This window comes from Chiloscyllium plagiosum, unplaced genomic scaffold, assembly GCF_037043375.1.
Source record: "Chiloscyllium plagiosum isolate Xiang-an unplaced genomic scaffold, Cpla_swu_hap1 HiC_scaffold_17, whole genome shotgun sequence".
Lineage (NCBI taxonomy): Eukaryota > Metazoa > Chordata > Chondrichthyes > Orectolobiformes > Hemiscylliidae > Chiloscyllium > Chiloscyllium plagiosum.
In genome coordinates this window covers 74,093,196-74,119,514 of record NW_028270155.1, presented here as the reverse complement: position 1 = coordinate 74,119,514, position 26,319 = coordinate 74,093,196, and the positions used below count along the sequence as shown (strand labels likewise).

The window sequence follows — 26,319 nt, the reverse complement described above, 5'->3', positions numbered from 1 at the left end:
GAAAGGGTTGGAAGGATATCGGCCAGGAGCAGGCAGGTGAGACTAGTTTACTTTGGGATTATGTTGGCATGGACTGATTGGATTGAAGGATGTGCTGTATGACTCCATGGCTGCCCACACTCAGATCAGTGGAGCCCAGTTCCACCCTCAGCCACCGTCTAGACAAATGCACTTTGCACCAAGAACCACCTAACACAAATCAGATGTTGAACCCTATCTGTGTTTCCTTTCTCTGTTCAAGCCCAATGTCACAACGGTCTATAGCAGTGCCCAGACTGCAGTCGGCACACCAAATCTAGAATCCGGATCTATACCACACACCACCACATCAGTGGTAGATTGACCCAATGACCTTGTACATTAAGCTGACAACAGTGTTTTTTATTAATGACAAATATTACTTGAGACCCTTCTTTTGAGGATTGTGACACATGAGAGAAAGTGTGAATAATTCGATAGCCCAACCAGTTTTGGGAGTGGATTGTTATGTGTAGAAGTCCTAGGAGTAGCAAAACAAAACAACGATATTTAAATAATATTTATTCTGGTGGGGTGGGGGGAAAGAGGGCAGATTGTTGTTTCATTAGAATTTCATGCCAAATGAAATAATTCTCACCTCATCAATCACTTTCAAAACAGGCAATACAGAGATGGAGTGTACACTTTCAACAGGTAATTCATTATAGCAAATGCTTGAATTTATTATAAAAATACAGCTGCCAAGAAGCAGAGAGATAGCTAACAGTAGGAGCTCCCTTCCAAACACACTCCATTCCCATGGCAACAGTCCTCTGCTTTTAGCACACAAGTAATGAAAAATATGAGAAGAAAATGCTTCATGTGGATTAGTGATCAAATGCAAGACGGAGCTAATGTTATTTACAGAATTAATTAACACATTTCAAAAATACTTATTGCAGATGGGAGAATAGATGCACCCAGCATAATCACCAAGAAGAAAAAACGTGCCCAATGAGCAGCACGGTGGCTCAGTGGCTAGCACTACTGCCTCACAGCACCAGCAACCCTGGTTCGATTCCACCCATGGACAGCTGACTGTATGGACTTTGCACGTTCTCCCCATGTCTGCATGAGTTTCCTCCAGTTTCTTCCCACAGTCCAAAGCTGTGCAAGTTAAGTAGATTGGTCATGCTAAATTGCCTTGCAATGTCCAGGGTTGTGCAGGCTCGGTGAGTTAGCCATGGGAAATACAGGGTTACATAGATGGGAGGGGAGGATGCTCCCTGGAATGGCCTGCTTCCAGACTGTAGGGATTCTATTCTAAGAATATCTATGGCTCAAAGCCCAGGAGATTCAGAAATGGCCTGAAATTCAGGAGGCCAACAATAAAATTGAACATCAATATCCAAGGATCAAAGCATACAGAAGAAAATTGGAATTATGGAGAAAAGGTATTGTGAATTAATCAAGATACTTTGATAAAGATATTTTAATATACTATCATTTGGACATTTGAATTTTAAACTAGAGGCAGAATAGATGGGTGGTTTCAGTTCTGTGAATGTAAATGGTTTTACTTAAGAGGTCAGAGGTCATTTGGAACAATGAACAAGAGAAATCACTGAAGTCAAACACCTCCTTGGGAATTAAGTAGCTAGCAGGATACCTTTAATGTTAACTGATGAACTGTTTGCAAGCTGAACTTTTGTGACATATAAAGAAAATCAATCGGGGCCAGTAGACTTCTTGAGTTTAGTGTAGAAAAATCAGGCTTTTAGTTCAGGAGAACAGTTTCACACAAGCGGGGGTGTTAGAAAGAACTTTCTTGGTCATAAAAACTGGAATATGTCAATTAAGTAAAATGAAGGAATTAATATAGGAGTGATATGCAGTGGAATTGAGTATCTGCAAAGGATATTGTGGGTAAAATAACTGACACTTGCTTGCTGTTGATTATGTTAAGGTTTTTCAAAACTGCCATATGTATATTCTTATTTTATATGTTATAAGTGGACTGGAGAAATGTACTGGTTGACAAGCCTTATTACTTGACAAGTCACACCATTAGTGAAAATGTTTTGAGTCAATCGACAAAATGCCAATCATTTTCCTTTCAGTACTGCTATCCAGAATAGAAGAGAATTTCATCATGTTTCCTCAATGGACACAAATCTAATTTCTCAAAACGAGTGGCACAACTGGTTAACCAACTGAACTATAATTTGGAATTAGAGCTATATCCCTTTTTAATCACAAAACAAACACCCTCACATAACATAAATAACAACACAACTGTGCAGGGTTGACATTTAAAAAGGCCAAAAGATAAAATACCCTTACTGGCCAATGGACTGAAAAACACACTCAAACAGAATTCACAAAACAGAATTTAATCATTTCTCATAGTCCATTGGGTTTCTTGTTAATGAACTAGAATTTATGACAACCATAGAGAGATGGAAGGTCTTCTGAACAAGGTTTTGATTTGGATAGAAATCAAGTTGTTCCAAAACATCAGGAAGTGATCATAGTTCAGCTTTTTAGGATTTACAAGATAAGTCAAGATATTGAGATGTGAAAACTTTATTGGGTTCCCAAATGATTCAACCTAGGAAACATTTCAGGAGAGAATGACTTGTCTTTTCTGGAAGCTTTGGAGGTTTTTGAATCAGAATACCAAGACCAGAACATCAGTTCTGAGCCCATACTCCCATACAATTAAGGTTTCCATACAATTAGCAGATAAAGGCAATAAACACCTTTTATCTCTCTAAAAGCTTTGCTTGGCTGATTTTTTAAAGTCACCTGCGCTTCTGTAATCAGCAGGTGGTTTACAACCCACATTAAATTGTTAACCTCATTCCTTGATAAAACCTTGCTTATTAAACAAAATGTTCAAATAGTTCAATAACTTCCAGCTTTATTTTACATAACCCACAAATGTAGAAATGTACTCCCAATATGCATAATAAACTGGTGTTCTTTGTTAAAAACACGTTGTCAGCTTCATGTAAATACAGTTAAGGATCATAACAGCACTGCATGTAGGAAGAAGTTGAACCTATAGTCCTCATTCTGGAAAGTATAGACTTTGCTCTTTAGCAATCTCTTAGAATTAATTACAGGAATTGTGAAGTGTCCAATAATATGCCTGCCATTGTTGAATCTTTGATAATAGATTGCTCTTTCCCAAGTATTTTACAATAGGTTATGTGCATGCAAATCATTCTTTTTCTGGGTGGTGGCTGTGTTGATCTTTATAAATTTCTATTTATATGTAATCTCATACTATATAACTGCCCTCTCATCTTTAAACATAGGAAATAGATACAGGAGTAGGTCAAGCCTGCACCATCTTTCAATATGATCAAAGCTGAACATGCAATTTCAGTATCCCACTCCCGTTTTCTCTCCACACTCCTCGATCCCTTTAGCCCCAAGGGCCACATCCAGCTCCCTCTTGAATATATCTAATGAACTGACTCCAACAGTTTTTTTGTGGTAGAGAATTCAACAGGTTACCAACTCTGAGTGAAGAAATTCTTCCTCATCTCAGTCCTGAATGGCTTAACCCTTAGACTGTGAACCCAAGTCCTGGACTTTCCCACAATCGGGAACATTCATCCCACATCTAGCCTGCCCAGTCACATCAAGATTTTATATGTTTCTATGAGATTCCCCCCTCATTCTTCTAAATTCCAGTGAGTACAGGCCCAGAAAGACTATCTCTCACAATTATCAATGGGACCACACCTACGGGGAGGTATTTCGGTTGAAGAATCCTTTGACAATTGAGAATCTATTTATAATCACTGAATACTTCTCATTCCCTGGCAGAAGAGTTTTGGACAATAGAATCATGTACTTAACCATTAGTGGTCTGTTTAAAACTCAATTCATCCTCCAACTGTGCTTCTTTATTCAAATCTCCATACAATTTTCCAATTGTCAAATGTTCCTAAGTTTTCCACCCTCTTTTCCTTGCTCCTTCCATTTTCTTTCCAATACTTCTATCAACACCCCAATCACTCTGACCACACGTTCAATTCCATTTGTTGTTTTTCCATCTGATAATCTCAAACTATAGCTTTCTTGTTAAATATTAAAATCACCAAGTCAGTTTTATTATTTATGGATTTTTAAATCCAAGAGTTCTCCAGCAGCTTGACTCATTCTGCCAACCTCCATTTTTATACCGATAACAAATTCTTTATTGGTCTTTTCTTCAGTTTTTCAGCCAGTGATCCAGTCAATATCCTCTACCTTCCATTACATGCAGCTTTCTGTACTGTAACTACAGCTCGAATATCTTTGATACATTTGTCACTTTCCATTGTTAGACTTCCCAGTTATTTCAGTACTCTCACTTGTTTCTTCCTTCTTATAATTCTTACTGCTTCACCTGCATTTTGTAAAACCTTTGGTCTTTTCCACTTCTAACTTCATTCCAAAATCCACTGCTTCAGTGTTGGGGCTATCTACCAATAACCACAATCCATTCATACATAATGCAGCAAAATTTGTTTTAACTGGTACTTTGTGAACTGGCACATTCAACAAGATGGCAAAACATGATATACCTCAAATATCGTCAAATTTACGAAATTATTCTGTTCAATTACTAAGGTTTTTAAAATTTATTTACCTCAATATAATTATACTTGTTAGTCAGCTGAATGTCTACACAAAATATCAATTTCAAGTCAATTCCCCCCCCCTCCCCCCAAATACTGCAATGTCCGTTGAGGGTGCGAGTCAGAAGGTTCTCTGCTGCTAAGTTTTATTTAAGGCAAAGTTGCATTTTTATTTTAGTGATTTATGCTGTAAATAAAGTATAACAGTGATGTGTATATCTCCTACATTACGCTTCTATTACTAAGTGTGTGTTTTTACATTGATTATGTGTACCTCTTGATTATTTGGAATATTTGATCAACTGGCACACTCCTGGTACAATAGGTGCCAGAGAATAAAATGCTTACTATACAATGCTGCCAATGATTAATCACCCAAGTTTAATGGCTTTCTCTATTAGGTCTCAAGATCTCACTCCTGCCTAGATATTTCCCTTATCATTGATGTTCTATACACATTAAATAGCAGAGATGACAAGTAATATCCCTGTTACATTCTTTTCCAACGTAAACCTACATTTACCTAGTAAATCCCTCAAGCATGTCTCAATACAATCCACAGGTTGATCCTGGGCTCCATCTTTGAACCTGTTTGCAAGTCGACTTGCACACAACTCACAACACAAAGCAGCACAGTATAAAGGAGCCGTTTGTAAGGACATGGAAACATTTCGGCTCCTGGGTACTTCCAGCTTTCAGGACAACACCATACAACCTTGTCACAGTGGACACTACAAGACGTGTCAGAGTGTCAACACAGATACCACCATTACACGGGAGGACACCTCCCACCGTGTATGTGCAGGTACTCATGAGACTCAGCCAACGTTGTCTCTCTCATACATTGCAGGCAAGGATGCCCTGAGGCATGGTACATTGGCGAGACTGAGCAGAGGCTACAGCAACAGGTGGATGGACACTGCACAATAATCAACAGGCAGGAATGTTCCCTCCCAGTCGGAGAACACTTTAGTGGTCCCGGGACATTCGACCTTGGACCTTCGGGTGACTGTCCTCCAAGGCGGACTTCGGGACAGGCAGCTACGCAAAGTGGCTGAGCAGAGGCTGATAGCCAAGTTCGGTACCCATGGGCATGGCCTCAACCGGGACCTTGGGTGTTAAAGGTTTGTGAGAAGATTTGTAGCTCGGGTGCTCGTTGTTGTGGTTCTGTTCGCCGAGCTGGGAATTTGTGTTGCAGACGTTTCGTCCCCTGTCTAGGTGACATCCTCAGTGCTTGGGAGCCTCCTGTGAAGCGCTTCTGTGATGTTTATAGTGGTTTGAATCTGCCGCTTCCAGTTGTCAGTTCAGCTGTCCGCTGCAGTGGTCGGTATATTGGGTCCAGGTCAATGTGCTTATTGATTGAATCTGTGGATGAGTGCCATGCCTCTAGGAATTCCCTGGCTGTTCTCTGTTTGGCTTGTCCTATAATAGAAATAGAGAACACACACCGGATCATCAACGCCACACTCACAGGAATCAGATTCACTAGAGAGGAAGAAAAGGATAGCCAACTCCTATTCCTAGACGTGATGGTACAGAGAACACCTAACGGAGAATTCACCACAAAGGTATACAGGAAAGCCACACACACAGACCAAGTCCTGAACTACGAAAGCAACCAATAAGCGCATCGACCTGGACCCAATATACCGACCACTGCAACGGACAGCTGGAACTGACAACCGGAAGCGGCAGATTCAAACCACTATAAATGCCGGAGGAAACATCACAGAAGCGCTTCACAGGAGGCTCCCAAGCACTGAGGATGTCACCTAGACAGGGGACAAAACGTCTGCAACACAAATTCCCAGCTCGGCGAACAGAACCACAACAACCTTGGGTTCATGTCACACTACAGGTGACCCCACTGCACTACACACGCAGACACAGACACACACTTCGACAGACCCATACACTCACGCAGACCCTCTCTCATTCACAAGCTCTCTCTCATATGCTCACACATACACTCCCACACTCATAACCCACCCCCACACACACCCACCCACATGCACACACACACATATAAGTTTGTGGGGTGAATTTGTACTGGCAAAATTACATTTTATATTGCTCAAAAACTGCATGAATCCACGTAAGATTCTGTAAATCTGTTTTTTAGATTAGAATCAGTCTGAATGTTGTGGCACAGACAGTCTCACACAGGGCACCTCACACTTTAAATGCATTATCTGGACCGACATGACACCAATTGTTACAGTTCATTTGAGAATATAACTTCAAAAATGTTCTGCGATTTACATTGAAAGAACTGAAACCAACATGTTCATTCTCAAAGACGGGAGACTTAACAAACAATCCAGGTCTTTATCAATTTTTTATTTCAGTTACATCATTCTGTAAATTTTTAGTATAAATTCTGTGTCTTATACTCCATAACCACCCGATGAAGGAGCAGCGCTATGAAAGCTAGTGCTTCCAAATAAACCTGTTGGACTATAACCTGGTGTTGTGTGATTTTTAACCATATAGGTTTATAAGTACAAGCATTCATAAGTCAGGTGTTTATAAATTGGGGACTCTTTGTTTATGATCTAATAACTGCTCCTTCCACTAGTCCTGTTTCCTTCAATGCTCTGTGCATACATACACCCAGGTCCTTCTGCTCCTGCACTTGCCTGTTTTGAATAACTTATATTACTTTCTTAAATTGGGCCTAACTTTCCCTTATTCCTAGTGTTTCTCAGTTAAATCCAAACGTAGCTCCTTCTCTAGAATAAAACACTTTCCGAATTTAGAGATATTTAAAGACCATCCCCAGGAGCAGTTCCTCACTGAACTTACTGAAAACGTGGAAGAAAATGAACCACCTCTTCCCCATACCAAACTTCCCCTCAGCACATTTTACTTTTTACAATAAATTTTAACTAAAGCACCTCTGTTCCCTTCTATACCAAATTCCCACTTTGAACCTAATTCCCAGAAATGCACATTCAGCGTCTGTATCTCTCTCACCCTGTGCTTTTGCTCTTTGATATGCTTCATTTACCTCCCATTTGATCTCTTTTCACCCACTATTTAGTTAAAAACTCTCCTTACATCCCTGGTTATGCATTTTGCAACACTGGCCCCAGCAGGGTTCAGATATAGACCACCTCAATGTAAACTGCTTTATTTTTCTCAGCACCAGTATCAGTGACCCAGAAACACAGTTCACCCACAAGTCTTTGAGCCATGTATTCATCTTTTGAACTTTATGTACCCTATGCCAATTCGCACATATCTCAGGTAATAATCTAGAGGTTATAAGCTTTGAGGTTCTGCTTTCTAACTAAGTGCCTAGCTGCCCATACTCTATGCAGAACCTTTTTCACAGTTCTACCGACATCATTGGTGACAACATGACCACTGAACTCTCCCCCCCCTCTTTTTAGCTTCAAGCAAATATCCTGAACCCTGGCAATGGGCAGGTAACATAAACATTTGGATCCCTGCTGTTTGCTGTGGAGAACATTATCTTTCTCCCTCACTATACTATCATCTACTACTTTGAAATTACTTGCTTCTCTCCCTCCACACTAATGTACCAGAGTGCTACACATCCACCCTGCAGCCCCTACTCTCATTCAAGTTAGCTGCTGGAACCTCACTTATTGAAGACTTACAGAGGCTGACACTTCTGCTCTCCTACCCTCCAGGTCCCCTTACTTGCATCACTCACTGACACATCATTCTGTCTCTGACATACTACCCGAATTGCCATGCTTAACAAATTTGGATCAGTAAGTGAATAGTATAATTGAATTAAGTTGCCTTTGGTATATTTTATTAACTTAACCACCAATTTGTGTACTACGTTAAAATTTAAGAATCGAAAAAGACCTGAACCACTTTCCAAAGACTCTCCAAACAGAACGGTGATAGACCAAGAACTAATTCCAATCGGATCCAATGAGTCTAGCCCAGTCTCTGACATCCTGGAACAAGAATATTTTCTGGCACACCCCTCCCTCCTGGCTCTGACTTTTCATCTGATAGCTCATCTATAAAACTTTCATCAGCATTTATCTCTCTAATATTATGTTGTACATTGATTGATTTTATTTATTTCACTCTCTTGAAGTTGTTTTCAAAATCTGAAAAATAAATGTGCATCTTTTGAATACGTTTTATTCTCTTTTTACACAAAACACTGTTGTTTCTAATATCTTGTATTTTTAATCCTTTGCAGGTCAAATTAATCTTAGCCAAGATCTGCTTTTGCTCTTCTACATAACCTGAGCAAAATCTCTGAGACATATGGAATCAACTGATGGTGCAAAACACATCACATTACATTCCCTTTATTAGAAGGACAATGACTAATATTTCCATGAAATTGTTTGGCCCGTCTCCCTTGAAGTTTATGGCTTTATACAAATCAGCAATTTATTTGCTGCCCTGTCTTCCAAGTTTTCAATTATTTTTGTTGGCATCTTGTTGTACATTTGGGATTAACATCCAGATTCACTGGAAATGGTCCAGCCTGCTTCAACAGCTGCAGGATATAGCCTTTGGATTCTGACTCTAATTCCAGTGGGACAGAGGTTGCACCCCTCAGCACTGACGGAGTTCCTGGGTTAGACAATTTGCAGGTATTTGCATTCTCACTAGAGTGCGTAAAGCAGCGTTAGAAAGCTGGTTTCAGCCTGCCTGGAAAGGGAAGAAACTGTGTGTTGGCCCTTTTACAAGATAGATTTCACTGGAGCAGAGGTTTAGGCTTGAACAGTACCAAGCTATGAATCCCCACGCGGGTCTCTTTTGTTTCATTCCAATCCCCTTTACGTCTGTATCTTGTCGAATACTGAAACCTTACTTGATGAAGATTGCACTTGTACCTCAACAGCAGGGAGTGAATCAGCTACAATGGTGAGTTTTACTTCACACAGTTTAATTGGCTTTGCAGCAAGGTGGATGGTGAAGGCTGAAGACAGGAATTGGGAGAAAGCTCAAGAATTTGCGCAATCTCCTCATTAGTTATGGGCAGACTAAGAGACTGACTAAACACTCAGGCAAAGTTGTATGTGGATTTGGAACTTTTTCTTAAAGGCTGGTCCCCTTTTCACCTTGTCTCTTTTTAGGTCTTCCCATGCGCTTCCCATGCACGCCTTTCCTTTTCATTAGATTCACTCTTATCTCTTACAACCTTATTCTCCTCGCCTTTCTCTCTTTCTCTCTCTCCGAACTCTGGGATTCTATGAAAAGAGAGTCTGCCAATAGATGGCCGGTACACCAGAACACGAGGCACGGGGGCCAGTGGGTTATTCAATGGATGGCATCATTCCACTGCACAGATCCTTTAATATTAATCTTGATCTCTGCTGCCTGGCCCAAGATAAAATCCATACTGGCTTCTCTGGTCTGGAAATCTGATGTTGTCATGTTCCACTTCATTTTGTGCCCCTACCTATTCTTACCCACCCCTACTTAAAATTGAGTGTACATTTAAATTCATCAGGAGGGACAAGTAAACTTCTAATGTAACTATAATTACAGTATGTCATTGCTTTTGCTTACCTATCTAATAACTCATTAAATGTTCATTTGGCAACTGATAATACAAGCCACTGGTGGAGGGGTAGATTCTGCACTATTGTAAACTGGGGGTTCGAGAATCAGCAGTCAATGGAAATAAAGAAGTTATGAGAGATAGGTAATGAGCTTGAATTTCACAATTGCGCAGTTAAAATGGATCCCAAAACACTGATTTTACTGCAAAGGTGATCATTTGAGGGTGGATGGTATCTTCTGCTCCTGGGGATGCCGAACTTGTAGTGGTAAGGGCATTTAATTAGGAAGGATGATGGCGTGTTCAAATGCCACTGTCCTCCTGTCTCCACCAGAATGTAGACCTTTCTGCCTTGCTGCCAAAGAGGTCCTTAAGTGGTCAATTAATAGCCTACGAAGGGCCTTATCCAGCCAGCAATGGGATGGGCGTGCTTCCTGCAGTGGGCATAACTCTTTCTTGGCACTGCTAAGCGCAAGAGCTGCTGGCCTCTGATTGGCCTCTCTGATGTCTGACTGGTTTAAGGAACAGCATGGGTTACTAGGTGGCTGACAACTCTATCCAAAGCCTCAGCAGGATTTTATCTATAGATTCCTTCGTAGCACACAGTGAGGCCATTTGGCCCATTTTGTCTCTCCTGGGTCTCACACACCTGCCCGACCCCCCTTAACCATGCAGGTTGACTTCCTTCATGTATTCATCAGCATTCCTGCAATAAAACCAGAAGCCAAAATACAGTAATGAGGATTTTCTGTTCAGTCCCTGATCGTGCAATGACTTTAACAGTTAAGATATCTTACTATATAACCACAGACTCCCTATGAAGCAGAAAGAGGCCAATCAGCCCATTGAGTCTGCATTGACCCTTTGAAGAGCATCCCACACAGACCCAGCCTCTCCACCCTATCCCCATAACCCTATATTTCCCATGGCTAATTCCCCCGAGCTGCCAGAGCCCTGGACACAATGGGTAATTTAGCATGGCCAATCCACCTAACATGGGAGGAAACTGGAGCACCCAGCGGAAACTTGCCCAGACAGGGGGAGAACGTGCAAACTCCACACAGGCAGTTACATGAGGGTGGAATTGAACCATGTCCCTTGCACCGTGAGGCAGCAGTGCTGACCACTGTTTAATTACCCAGGTAATTTGCAAGAAATGTTATATTGGGGAATAAGGACTCACAGGGAAAGTATGAGACTCTGACCATGAGAAAGTTTTCTGAGTAAGAACTCAAAACACAATCCACGATTGACTATTGAGTGCCAAGATCACCTCATTCCAAGATGATGCAGTGTTTGCAGAGGGACTATAATTTTGTGAGGGGGTATGCAAAGATAGATGTGATCATCAGTCCCAATGCCATCTTTCTACTGCAGGCTCCAAGACTTGCCCCAGTTTATGACAGTACGTTTCTCCTTACAACTTATAATATTTGCATTTAGAAGCATGCAACCTCTTTGTACAGGGGATTTGTACATATTCTGATAGTCACAATAACAATGAGGAAATTTTCTTTTTGAAAGGACAATCAGGTTTTTTTTTAGATTACTTACAGTGTGGAAACAGGCCCTTCGGCCCAACAAGTCCACACCGCCCCGCCGAAGCGCAACCCACCCATACCCCTACATGTACCCCTTACCTAACACTATGGGCAATTTAGCATGGCCAATTCACCTGACCTGCACATCTTTGGACTGTGGGAGGAAACCGGAGCACCCGGAGGAAACCCATGCAGACACGGGGAGAACGTGCAAACTCCACACAGTCAGTCGCCTGAGGCGGGAATTGAACCCGGGGCTCTGGCGCTGTGAGGCAGCAGTGCTAACCACTGTGCCACCGTGCCACTTGACTTCACTAACACTCTTCACCAACTTGTTTTTTCCCAATGCATTGGGGAAATCTCTGTTTCAGTAAATAAACAGAAAAAAAAAATAAAAGGACATTGAAGTTAATCCAACTTCTTTGATACAGATTTTTTTTAGAAGAGTAACATTTTGTCTTTAAAAGCCAATGGTGTGTATTGTGTAACAGAACACAGGTCTCAGTAAACACACTCAGTTCTTAGACCAGAAGCCCTGTTCACTTAACCGGTTGAGGAAAATGTCTTTATTCCCCTCCTGAGTGAATGTTTCTTTTGTGTCTGGCGTCTATAATTTCACACAGCAGGTGTTTTTGTCAAATGGAATTAATGAAAAGGAATCAGAACCACAGCTTGTGCAGGCCTAAGTAATGAGGTGGGAATGTCTAATTAGCTCTAGCCAGAAGCTCCAAAGACAGACTTGTAAAATATATATGCAACAAAGCTTGCATGAAAATCTACAATGAACACTATATTTTTTTGCATTTGCTGTTACAGTTTCTTTTATCTACTGCTTACCAATGGTGCTTGCTCCAGGTTGAGAATAGGTGTGATAAGGTTTGGCAAGATCAAAAGGGGCTAATCACTATTGTAAAGGGACACCTCATGGGGAAACATTGCATGAGACAAATGAAATAATTAATGTTCTATTGTATATGGATCTGGGACTTTTTCTTAAATGCTGGTTCCCTCTTCACTTTGTCTCTTTTATAAGTCATGTGGTGCATCCCTTTACTTTTCATTAGATTCACTCTTCACTCTTACAACCAGAAGCTCTCAAAAGTGGAGGGGAGACTGAGATCAGCATGCACAATGAACTGCAATCCATGGAGTGACCACTGAAAGCGTCATGGGTACACCACTCATCTCAGTAGGGTGTCTGCCAGCTGGAATTGGAAGACAGGAAATCATGGCCACTCTATCCATAAATCTATTCACAACTGTACTCTACTGTATTCCTCCCATTGATAACCTTGAAAGTGGATGTACCAGACAGATGTCCAGATTGCAATCTCTCTTTTCATCCATGACTTTGTTTCTTATCAAGGTGTGCAGTTTTGGTCGCCATACTACTACCAGAAGCACGTGGAAGCTTTGGAAAGAGTACAGAGAAGGTTCACCTGGATGTTGCCTGGTCTTTGGCTATGAGAAAAGGTTAAAAAGACGAGGAATGTTCTCACTGGAAAGAAGGTGGCTGAGAGGAGACCTGATAGAGGTCTACAAAATTGTGAGAGGCATAGATAGGGTGGATGGTCAGAGACCTTTTCCCAGGGTTGAGGTTTCAATTACAAGGAGGCATAGGTTCAAGGTGAGAAGGTGAAAGTTTAAAGGAGTTTTTCACGCAGGGAGTGGTGAAAGCCTGGAATGCACTGCCTGAGATGGTGGAGGCAGGCACGTTGGTGACATTGAAGAGGCATCTGGATGGTTATATGAATGGGAGGGAATAGAGGGATACAGACTGAATAAGGGCAGGTTTGTTCTTTAGTTTAGTTAGGACATGATGATCAACACAGGTTTGGAGGGCCAAAGGGCCTGTTCCTGTACTGTACCTCTCTTTGTTCTTTTCTTGTGAGCCATGTCAATACTGGGGAATGGAACACCTTCAGTCCCCAGTGAAAGTCATCGCTCTTTGGTCAGATGGAGCACAGTTACTCTCTCTTGACACCATGCCTCAGTCCAACTACAAACGAAAGCTCCTTACTGCCCCAGTATTTCCTCTCATAATGTAACCACTAGTTTGAGAGAGATTGCCAATAATTAGAGCCAAATAGGGATGCTTTGGGCTAACAGCCCACTCCCTCTGGCAGCTCGGTCCAGATTGTCGAAATTCTTTTCCCATAAGAGGCTTGCAACCAACAAACATAGGACACTTGCACTTTAATCAGATCTTAACAGCAAATTAAAGTTAACACAAGAAAGGCTTACAAAGCAACTCTCTCATTGCTCCACCAACTACGTTTGCAGCGTGCAGTACTTTCATCCACAAGATATTGTGGTAGTGCATTCTGATGGATTTGTGGCTACATACAGCTTCACTGACCAAAATAGGAGCAATCTGGATCAACTTACTCCATGGCAAGCACCATGATATAATCAGTTTGAAGAAAGATTCTGAACAGAGGCTGAGAGTAATATGCCAAAGTCTTTGTCAAGAACGTGTGTAGGAAATACTTCAATTGAGATAGTTCCCTGTTTGTTGCCACCCATCCCTTCTTATGCATTTGTCCGTTTTGTTCTTGCACTTAGATAAACAACCAAGCCTTGTTGCTTCACTGCCTCATTGCCCTTGCTTTTAATCTTCAGTGTTATCACTAAGACTTCAACAACTGGACAAAATGATCAGATATCACATCCACTAGCACAGTGCAAACTATCCAGAAATACTGCAACGGACTCCTCGACGAGAAGGGTAAGTGGATCAAATTGTCCTTCCCTTCCCCTCCCCAAGTCCTCTTGGCACACAACAGGTGCTGTTTTGCTCTGGAAGAGTTTTGGTTGTGACTGAGTGTGTTGGCAGGCATGTTTGTGAGTGTGGGACGTCTCCTGTGGGTGAAATGCTGCGAGATGTGATTGAGATGTGAGTAGCGCCTATGCAAGCTATAATAGTGCGTGCTGTGTAAACGTCAGCATGTAGTTAGATCGAGGACAAAGCCAAGTTGTGTGTTGTTGATACCGTTATGCAGTTAGCGAATTATGATGCAGTTCTAAAGAAGGGTCACTGGTCCAAAGCTCTGTTTTCTCTCCACAGATGCTGCCAGACCTGCCGAGTTTATCCAACACTCTCTGTTCTTGTTTTAGATTTCCACTCACAGTTCTATGTTTTACCTCAAGATTTTATCGTGTTCATTTGTGTCAAACCTTCTTTGCTGCACAATAGAAATCTGCATTGTTCAATGATCAGAAAGGTGCTCCCACTCCACAGCCAAAAACACAAAAGTGAGGCTAGGTGGGGAGAGGGCAGCACACTGTCTGAAGGGCTATATTTCAGTGACTTGTTAAACTGAAGGTCTTCTACTCTCTCCGGTGAGATGACACAACATCATTGATCCACTTACCCATTTTCTCATTGCTAATTATGGGATTTTATGTACACAAATTACCTGCCATGTTACCCACATCACAGCATAGGCTGGGTGTGAATATATTTAATTGACTATACAGCACTCTGGGATGTCTTGGAATCAAGAATGGCATTATACAAATGCATGTTCCTGTTTTCTTTCTTGGCCTGTCTTTTGACAACACATTTTAAGCTGTATAACATGAAGGCAAAATCCTGTAAAACCTTACACTGCAAAGCTCTGTGCACACACCACCCTGGGAGCACTGCAGCATTTCTTCAACCATTCCTGGTCTTTAAATAAATAATGATGCAAAAATTAACTACTGTGTCATTACAGTATCTTTATGAATTCTCTGTTTGGGATTTTATTTTGAATATTTTACAAAATTATTGGGGAAAGGTTAAAGCAGTCCCTTCAGTCCAACTAGTCCACGCTGAACATAATCCCAAACTAAACTAGTCCCACCTGACTGCTTCTGGCCCATATCCCTCCAAACCTTTCCTACTCATGCAATTAACCAAATGCCTTTTAAACTTTGAAACTGTACCCACATCCATCACATCCCAGGAAGTTCATTCCACATACAGACCACGCTCATGTGTAAAAAAAATTGCCCCCATGTATTTTTTAAATCTTTCTCCTCTCACCTTAAAACTACGTCCCCGACTCTTGAAAGCCCCCATCGTAGGAAAAAGACAACTGCCATTAACTCTATTTATATATCTCATTATTTTATAAACTTCTATAAGGGTTGTTAATTAAAATGATTAAAATTACGTGAAGATGCTGAAATGGACAGCTGCACATTTGGGTAGTGCTGATCGAGCATCACTTTTCTGCAGATATTTCTATATTCACCATTTACTGTCAGTTAAGTGTAGAGTGCCTTGGCTGACAGATAATGGGTATGTATGAAAATGGGCTCAGAGGCTTAGGAAGAGAGCTTATGGGTAATTATAGATATCAGTGGAAGAGAGAAGGCATGGGAGGGGTGTCTGGCAGTGGTAGGGAAGAGCTGAGGAGGGCACTCAGGCAATTGTTGTGGCACACTGGAAGGAGATTGCCAAGAAAGGACATGGCACCCAACTCTCCAGAAAAGAAGGTTTGACACAATTGAACAAGATAAATCCTGAGGTAAAACACAGACATGCGGATGGTGGAATCTAAAACAAGAACAGAGAGTGCTGGAGAAACTCAGCAGGTCTGATGGCATCTGTGGAGAGAAGACAGAGTTAAGGTTTCGGGTCTAGTGACCCTTCTTCAGAACTGCATCCAAATTACATAACTGCACCAACCACACACAATCTGTCTTTGTCCTCCATCTAACTGGCATTTACACAACACACACTGCTATGATTTTCATAGGCACTACTCACACCCCAATCACATTTTGCAGCATTTCACCTATGGGTGGCATCACACACTCACAAACATACCTGCCAACACAGTCACACGCAGAGCTCTTTCAGAACAAAACAGCACATGATGGGTGCCAACAGGATCTGAGGAAGGGAAGGAAAGCACAACTTGATCCACTCACACTCCTCGTCAAGGCAGTATCAGTATGATCAGGAGGAGACTGTCAGAAGCCATGGGTACAGGCTGAGCAGGCGATGCATCACCTTGATTTGATTTGATTTCTTTAATTTCATGTGTACCTAAGTACAGTGAAAAGCTTTGTTTACGAGCAGTCCAGGTAGATGATAGTAAGCAAAGACAGCCAGATCACAGGGTGAAAAAAAATGCTTAGACAGAGGCATACAGATTATGTTACACAGAGCATGCACTAGGCAAAACCAACATGAGCAAGATCAGCATTATTTTGAAGTTAGAGAGTCCATTCATCAGTCTAATATCTGGAGGTAATATGACCACTCCAGTCTCCAGTTCAGCTATTCCCTAATCGCCAACCTGTCCTCACCCACACCATTCACATGATCTCATTGCACATCCTCTTTGCAAGTGTTACATCTTGCCCTTTGTACCTTTCTGTTTTCAGGATCCCTGCAGGGAACTCCACCTTTTTGACTGGGACAGGAAAGAGATGAAAGGCCACCTGACATTGGACAGTGACCTGAAAGAAACATATTTGCAGGACTACAGAGAGGTAGGGGAGTATAAGTCAATCACCCAATGGGTTTGATGAGCCTGGTGACCGCCTGAGCTCTAACCCCAACTCCATGGTCTTTGCTCACATCTTTCATGCAGTGGATAAATGTTGAATGGAAGGTCAGGCAGCTGCCATGACATTGCGGAACTTTGCAGGTGTCTCAGCCACTCAGGCATCTGCCTTCTCACAGATCAAGGGACTGGCTGAACAGGTATCCCAAGGTAGTCTTGTGGAAAGTGGATACAGGCCTCTCTCTCTGACTGAGGCATTCCTGAGTCCTTGCCTGCCACTGTGACACTGCCTCTTACAGTTGCCTGCCAGCAAAGTAGTCCAGGGCAAGGTTGAGGCAATGAGGCAGTTACAGGAACTGCTACTTGAGGAGATGCCAGGAGAACATTTGAACTACCCTCCACCTATCTCTGGAGTGCCAATGACTGTCTCATTATTAAAGTCTTGTGGCAGCTTCCTGCAAAGCAGGCAATCCATATGCAATCAGGGATTCCATCTTCTGGAAGCTGCACAATATCAAGCGCTCCAAAATGTCAGCCTATTGATGGTGAGCAACGGGTTGAAGAGTTATTTGTGGATGCTGCTGGCTGTTTGTAATGTCTACATGGCTTTTTTTTTCCCATTGAGGATAACAAGCGATGATGTTAATGGGGCTGTGGTGAGACTGATGGACTGTATTGTGTTCATTAGGAAGGATTGACAGCAAATAATGGATTTTGTAATCAATCCTCAAGGCTTAGCACTGCTGCCTCACAGCACCAGAGACCCGGGTTCAATTCTCGCCTCAGGCGACTGACTGTGTGGAGTTTGCACATTCTCCCTGTGTCTGCGTGGGTTTCCTCCGGGTGCTCCGGTTTCCTCCCACAGTCCAAAGATGTGCAGATTAGGTGAATTGGCCATGCTAAATTGTCCGTGGTGTTGGGTAAGGAGTAAATGTAGGGGTATGGGTGGTTTGCGCTTTGGCGGGTCGGTGTGGACTTGTTGGGCCGAAGGGCCTGTTTCCACACTGTAAAGTAATCTAATCTAATCTAATCTAATCAAAGCATGTGGCAAAAAGCATCAGGATCCTGATAATGGAAGATAGCTCTCAAAATCAAATAGATGGCAGGGAGCATCCATTCCTGATATGAACCAGGGACCTGGAAAATGTTAGTGTTCCTCGGTTTCTCTGGTCTTCCTGCTTGCGTCCCACAAGTTTGCCCCTCTGGCACTGACCGGTGACATCAGCTGGTCTCTCATGGTCACCAGTTTGTAGAGCACTCTGAGTCACCCTCAATGACCATACACCATAGGGCAGACACAGACTGGTCTGAGGACATAAATCTTTACTAGGTGATCTGGATAGTATGCTCAGTGATGTCCCAAGTGGTCAGCTGTCTTCTATTGTGCCGTTCCATTCCATTGTGAGAGAGCTTGGCTGGTAAGTGGGGCTTCCTTAGGGAATCAGATGGCATCACTCAACAGCAAGTCACGCATATTCCACTGGGGCTTATAGATCAGTGGGACCATTGACTAACGCATTCTAGAGTCAAGATTAGAGTGGTGCTGGAAAAGCACAGCAGGTCAGGCAGCATCTGAGGAGCAGGAAAATCAACGTTTCAGGCAAAAGACCTTCATCTGGAATCCGATTTCCAGCATCTGCAGTCCTTGTTTTTACCTAACTCATTCTAGAACCATTCTGGCAGTTCCCTGGACATCAGATGTTTACCTGCATCATCTCCTGTTAATAGTAACAGACAAGCTGCACATTGAGGGAACGGAGTCCCTTTCTGTTTTTGAGTACCTTGGAGTGTGAATGAGGGGATCACACAGGGGTCATATGTGTGGAAACAATGGTACCTTTGCTGTGGGGAATCCTGCAGTCCCTGTGAAATCCTGGAAATCTCTGCCTGCAATCACCTCTGACAGTAGAGAGTGACAATGTGGCTATCCTCAGAATGTGCACTGCCTCAGAGATACCCTCTTGCTGAATTGATATGTGGCTCATATTGCCTATGGCAGCCTGGAAGAATCTAATAATATTTAATGACCATGATTTAAGTAATACGCTTCTGGATATGCTGCGAGGTTAATGCTTTCCTTCCACGAGGACTCGATCTCTGTAGGGACCTCCTAGGTATGACTAAAAAGCTGCTTGGGTCCTGTGAATGTAGGAGTAGGAACGTCTGAAGATTCTGGATAAAGATTTTAGCTCATCCTCCTGACCTTTCAGCAGTTACTGCTGCTTTGCTTGATCTCAGCTTCTCTTCCAGTTCCATTCGCAGAGCTTGGCATGCTCTCAATGACCAAGCTCTGTTTCTTGGTGAACCTTATAGGATCTCCAGTGAGGTATGTTAGCACAGTACTGACTCCGTTTAGGTCAAGCCCTTGGAGAATTTCTGGGACAAATGTCGTAAAAGCGCTCGTGAAATCTTGACAGAGTGGTCAAAAATATCTTTCAAAACTCTTTTCCAAATTCAGTATAGTCAGCTGCTCAGTAAATGAAATCTTAACATTGCTTTAAGCAGCTCTCAAATCCTTACTAATTGCTCCTGTACAAGTGATTACTGTTAGGAAAGGTTAACTGTGGTGATAGCCAACAAAATAGCTTGGAGCCTTTTTAATAAGCATTAGAGTGAATTAATCACCCTGAGGAACACTTTCCTTAATTTATCAAGATGGAATTGTGCACTAAAGGTGGACTACCAGGTACCTCACGACTCCACCTTAACCACCTTGGAAACTCCTTAATGCTTAAACTACTGACACTGTCATAAGGAAAATAGCCTGTACTGACGAAGTTTTATATCAGCTAAGCCAAGCATTACAGACCATAAATATCCATGGATTGTATTTAGACAAAGAAGAAATATTGGAAAACTAGAATAGGGGTCTCGAAAGAAATAGGATGAAATGTATTTGACTGAACAAACTAACACAGGTCTCTTGTATTTGTATGAGCTATCCTGATCATTATGCAAATATTCACAGAAATGAGAGAACAATAACACAACAGGAAGCCAAAGGAGATAAAGAGGAAGCCATACAAGACTAAGACCTTGGATATAGGTTACAGAGATATATAGATAAGCTGCAAAGCTGGGCTGACAGGTGCAAATGGAGTTTAATGTGGAAAAGCGTAAGGTGATTCACTTTGGAAGGAGTAGCAGGAATGCAGAATAATAGGCGAATGGTAAGATTCTTGGTAGTGTAGATGAGTAGAGAGATCTCGGTGTCTATGTACATAGATCCCTCATAGTTGCCACCCAGGTTGATAGGGCTGTTAAGAAGGCATATGGTGTGTTAGCTTTTATTAGGAGAGGGAACGAGTTTTGGAACCACGAGGTCATGCTGCAGCTGTAAATAACTCTGGTGTGGCCGCACTTGGAGTATTGCACGCAGTTCTGGTCACTGCATTACACCAAGGATGTGGAAGCTTTGGAAAGGGTTCAGAGGAAATTTACTAGGATGTTGCCTGGTATGGAGGGAAGGTCTTATGAGGAAAGGTTGAGGGACTGGAGGCTGTTTGCATTAGAGAGAAAGTTGAGAGGTGACTTAATTGAGAGATATAAGATAATCAGAGGGTTACATAGGTTGGACAGTGAGAGCCTTTTTTCCAAGGGTGGTGATGGCTAGCTTGAGGGGGCATAGCTTCAAACTGAGGAATGATAGATATAGGACAGATGTCAGAGGTAGTTTCTTTACTCAGAGTAGTAGGGGTGTGGAACGCACTGCCTGCAACAGTTGTTGACTCGCCAACCTTACGGGCATTTAAATGGTCATTGGATAGGCATATGGACGAGAATGAAATAGCGTAGGTTAGATGGGCTTCAGATTGATTTCATAGGGCAGCGCAACATCGAGGGCCGAAGAGCCTGTACTGCGCTGTAATGTTCTATGCTCGATAAGTGTCGATAGCTCAGTTGGCTGGATGGCTGGTTTGTGATGCAGAGTGATGTCAACTGCATGGGTTCAATTCCAGTACCTGGCTGAGGTTACCATGAAGGACTCTCCTTCTCAACCTCTCTTCTCACTTGAAGAATGGTGACTCTCAGCTTAAACCACCAGTTGTCTCTCTAATGAGTGAGCAGCCCTATTATCAGATAGGACTTTGGCGACTTTACCTTTACGTCACTATATTAGATGTGGAGATGTCAGTGTTAGACTGGGGTGGACAAAGTAAGAAGTCACACAACACCAGATTCTAGTCCAACAGGTTTATTTAAAATCATAAGGCTTTGGAGCACTGCTCCTTTGTCAGATGAAGTAGAATATAGTAGAAAAGAAACTGGCAATGTGGAAACTAGACAGACTTAAAAAGGAAGATATTAGTCAAACCTCTTCTCTCTGTCCATCTATGAGCATTACATCAGTTTGGAATGCACGCTTAAGAGAAAACTCGACTTGAAACAGTCAATTTTCTCCTGACTTCCAGCCCCACGTCTGAAAGCTTTTTGTACAAGAGATTAACCACTTGAGATTTAAAAACTTTGTTAGATTCTTGGATTAGAGCTTTTTCACAATCAAGTCTGTATATTGAGAGCTGTATTAGAGTTTTAGATGCTTTTTTTATCCTGCCTCCTCATTGCACCTGGTGTCTTCCATGGTGGATACTGGAAGAGGAACTAACAAGTTGATATGGAGGTTATGAGGAACCATATAATGACAGGAATAATGGGCTAAAACCTTCAAAAGCCACTGGGTCAAAGGAAGGCTTTCTAAGCACCTTCTAAGTGCTGATGAAGGTTAAGCCTAAAACATGGACTCACTTGCTCCTCAGATACTGCCAAACCAGCTGTGCATTTTTCAGCGCCACACTATCAACTCTGACTTTTCCAGCATCTACAGTCCTCACTACCTCCTAGTATCTAAGCACCTTGGCACTCACTGTCTCCTACTCCCAGTAATGTCCTGCTTCCATGATCACACCACCTGTAGTGAGACAAGGTCTACAATTTGGGAAATTTCCTGACTTGAGTTACATGCCTTGCAAGCTGAAGTCTAGCCTACAGTGACTCTATCCTCAGCTTGTTTTCATTTCCAACATTTCTGTCCTTCTGCTCCTCATGACTTTTTGTACTTCAAACATCTCTATTCAGATCCATGCTGTATCCCTCAATGTTGTTATGAAGTTTTCATTATGTTCAGGGCCAGCATAGATCAACTCTCCAGCTCTGCCACCATCTCCAGCTCCCTGAGCCTTTCTGACTTCATTATCCCCACACAGCATCCTCACCTTCCAACTCCCAGGACAGGGACTTGGACTCTCCATCTAATCAAGCTACACCTGCCCTTGGAGTGTCAATAGCTGACTCCAGATATCTAAAACTGATAGTTTCATCCAAAAAAAGCAAGGATGAGAACTTAAAGTGGGAACAAAGGGATGTGGAAGAGCAGTGAAGTTAAATTCTCAGAGCCTTAAAATTTATTCTTCAGGTGACAAATGATGAAAGTTAAGAGCAAAGAACAAAATGCAAATTTGCAATTCCTGAGCATTTGTGATAAAAAAAAGACAGTTATTAAACTCTATGGAAACCATTGGGCTTTGGTGACATTTACCCAATGTGCGGTCTTGTGTGCAAGTTTTCGTTGATAGCTTGTGTTTAATTCCCAGTGTGAACCTATAATTCAGCAGCAATGTGACAGCTTTCAGTGCTAAGATTACACCAACTCATTACTAATACATAGGCCTGTTAATACATTTCTGGGAATAACCAGGTCAATTCCATCCTTTATTTCACAAGGCATGTTCATATTATGCTGGAGTTGCTTATAATGCACAAGAGGTAAATATCATTTAAAGGGCAAATGATTGCTCATGTTGTGTTGCTCATTAGGTTCAGCTCAACATGTCTGGCAAAGTGATTGAGACACATTGAGAGGCAGGTTTATTCTGAATGCTTCTCTTTTGACACACTAAAAGAATACCTTTTAATGTATAAAATGTAAAGGCTTCACAAGCTTTAAACTGCATCAAATATTAATCGAATGGAGAGCTGTACAAAATTTAAGACTTTAATTGAAGGGCCAAGCATTTTTTTTCTTTTTTAATTGCTAATTAACCTATTTGTCACCTCCTCAAAGCTGCAAATTCCTTCTCATTTATTGCCCTATTTTTCTCTTGGTGCTCAGGAATAGTTGAAACTTTATTGCTGGAACAGCACAGCAGGTCAGGCAGCATCCAGGGAACAGGAGATTCGACGTTTCGGGCACAGGCCCTTCTTCAGCCCTGGATGCTGCCTGACCTGCTGTGCTGTTCCAGCAATAAAGTTTCAACTTTGATCTCCAGCATCTGCAGACCTCACTTTCTCCTGCTCAGGAATAGTTCCACAGGCATCTGAATTGTACAGCATGAAAATAGACCCTTTGATCCAACTTGTCCATGCTGACCAGATATCTTAAATTAATCTAGTTCCATTTGCCAGCATTTGGCCCATATCCCTCTAAACCCTGCCTACTCATATCGATCCATCCAGATGCCTTTGAAATGCTGTAATTGTACCAGCCTCCACCACTTCCTCTGGTAGTTCATTCCATACATGCACCACCCTCTGCGTGAAAAAGTTGCCCCTTAGGTCCCATTTAAATCTTTCCCTTCTCACCTTAAACCAATGCCCTCCAGTTTTGGACTCGCCTACCCTGGGGAAAAGACATTGGCTATTCAGCCTACCCATGCCCCACAAGATTGTATAAACCTCTGTAAGGTCCTTCACTACCATGAGTAAGCTAAGGGGGCTAGAACCCAAACTGAGTCTCAAATTCAAGCTTGATCCTGTTCTGACACATGTACTGACAGCGAGAGTCACTAAACAATTTTGAGGATCAGGAATGAAGTTTAGTGATCTGTCAATAACTCAGGAGTTGTGAAGATAAGGTGAACGTGTGGACTGCAGATGCTGGAGATCAGAGTCTAAATTAGCGTAGTGCTGGAAAAGCACAGCAGATTAGGCAGCATCCGAGGCACAGGAAAATCGATGTTTCGGGACAAAGCCCTTCATCTAATCTAGCTGTGAAGATAAGTCAGGCTAGCTAACTTTACAGAGGGATTGAACCTGCAACCTTCTTGCTCTGTATGACTCCGCTACTGGTTTGTTTAAGCAGCACTGGCATAACTGATTGGCAGTATTAATGTCTGTAGGTTTTATTTGGTAGTACAGACTCAGAGGTCGGAAGGGCCTCTTTTATACTGTATGATTCTACACGTGATCTTGAAGGATGAAAAAAGAAACACAGAAAGCCATTACACAAGAGAAACAGCAGCATGAAGAGATTGTGTAGCTATGAACAATATCACAGAGATTCATGACTAATAGGAGAGAAAGAACTGACTGAAATACCTGGAAGCTACTGAAGTTAAGCACTCACCCTTCTCTTTTATAGTTGGTGATCCAGAGAATCCACTTGCAGGAAGGAACTGTTAGATTTCCCAATGAAACTTCAAATCTAAATTATTGCAGACGAATGTTTCTCGTTTCAGACAACACCTCAAAGTTACAGAGTTGCTGCTATGTTCACTGTTCCATTTATCCACAAATAACTGGAATATATGATGTAATGCAGAACAAAATAACCAATGATAAACAACCAATGGTAAACAAATTTCACCTGCTCCCTACAGATACACAAGCTGTTCTAGCTGAAACACTGTGGTACATTTGAAACCTCCAAAGCTATATATTGCATCAAATCAGGAAACTTTCACACTTCAAATATTACATTTGTAATGCAGTTGGTGGGACACAATCAGCCTTAATATTTCAGGGAATGGACGGGGATAAGATAGCCAGAAAACATGATGCTGATTCACGTTAAGTAAGCCCTATTGGAAGGTATCTGTTTGCATTTTCAGCTAAGATTAGGATCAGATTTCACTGGAAGGTATCCTCCGCTTGGAAACCTGAAGGCATTTCACATCGAGGCTGACATGAGGAATGACTCCACTGGTGCTGAGGGGTCTTTATGCAAGACAGCACCCCAACAGCAATCAGTATTCGCAGGACAGGAATAAACAATATAACAGTTTAAGACAAAAATGGCTCCTGGACTAGGAAACAAAGCGGACGAGTCCCAAAAAATGATGATTTGAAGCATTTTTCTGTTCAGTATTGGAGGAGAGACCTAGGAACTGTGTTTGCAAGTTCCCCTCCAAGCCACTCACCATCCTGACTTGGAAATACATTACCGTTCCTTCAGTGTCACTGGGTCAAAATCCTGGAATTCCCTCACTAAGGGCCAACCCACAACACAATGACTCACCGCCGCCTTCTCGAGGGCAACTAGGAATAGGCAATACATGCTGACCCAACCAGCAACGCCCACATCCCATGAGTGATAGGGAGAGATCAACTTCAAACAATGAGCATCACTGGGGGATCTAAAAGCTGACACATTCCCAGGAGGTAGTGGTCTGTATCTCCTTAGGTGAGGTGAGGCCTTAAAAGAGGTGTCAGCCCAAATAGCAAATGCATTACTTATAATCTTCCAAAATCCTTTAGAAAGTCCCAGTGAATGGGAAATCACAAAAGTGACATCTTTAATTTAGAAAGAAGGGAGATAGAATGCAGGAAACTGTAGGTTGATTAGCTGGACGTCTGTAATAGAGAAGAATCTTGGATCCATTAAGGAAGTTAAAGCAGGACACTTAGAAAATCACAATGTGATCAGGAACTGCCAACGTGCATTTGCAAAGGGGAAATCATAACCGTAGCATTTTTTGACAAAGCAACATCCATGGTGGATAAGGGAGAACCAGGCGGTGCATTGTATTTCCAAAAGTGTCAGATCAAAGATGGCTACACATGATAAAAGTTCATGGCATAGGGGACAACATTAACAGACAAAGGATTGGCCATCTGACAGGAAACACAGACTAGTGATAAATAGATATGTTTTGGGTTAGCGAGCTGTAATTAGTGGGTTGCCATAGGGATCAGTGCTGGGTTCTCAACTATTTACAATCTACATCAAAGATTTAGATGAGGGGACAGAATGTAGTAGATCAAGTTTTCAATGACAAATTAGATTTAGATTTTTAGATTTTAGATTACATTACAGTGTGGAAACAAGCCCTTCGGCCCAACAAGTCCACACCGACCTGCCGAAGCGCAACCCACCCATACCCCTACATTTACCCCTTACCTAACACTACGGGCAATTTAGCATGGCCAATTCACCTGACCTGCACATTAGGTAG

At 42.2% G+C, this 26,319-nt stretch overlaps 1 protein-coding gene across 9 annotated transcripts in view; it reads right to left on the bottom strand.

Annotated features, from left to right (window-relative positions):
* Positions 1–26,319, bottom strand: part of st3gal2 (ST3 beta-galactoside alpha-2,3-sialyltransferase 2) — a 340,428-nt gene that overhangs the window by 143,868 nt on the left and 170,241 nt on the right. The window contains exon 1 of one of the 9 annotated variants that reach the window (XM_087996081.1): positions 24,492–24,625. The exons of the other annotated variants lie outside the window; for them this stretch is intronic. The gene's annotated coding sequence lies outside the window, so the exon portion shown is untranslated. Of the gene's footprint in view, positions 1–24,491; positions 24,626–26,319 lie in introns of those variants that run through there. 9 annotated transcript variants of the gene reach the window in all.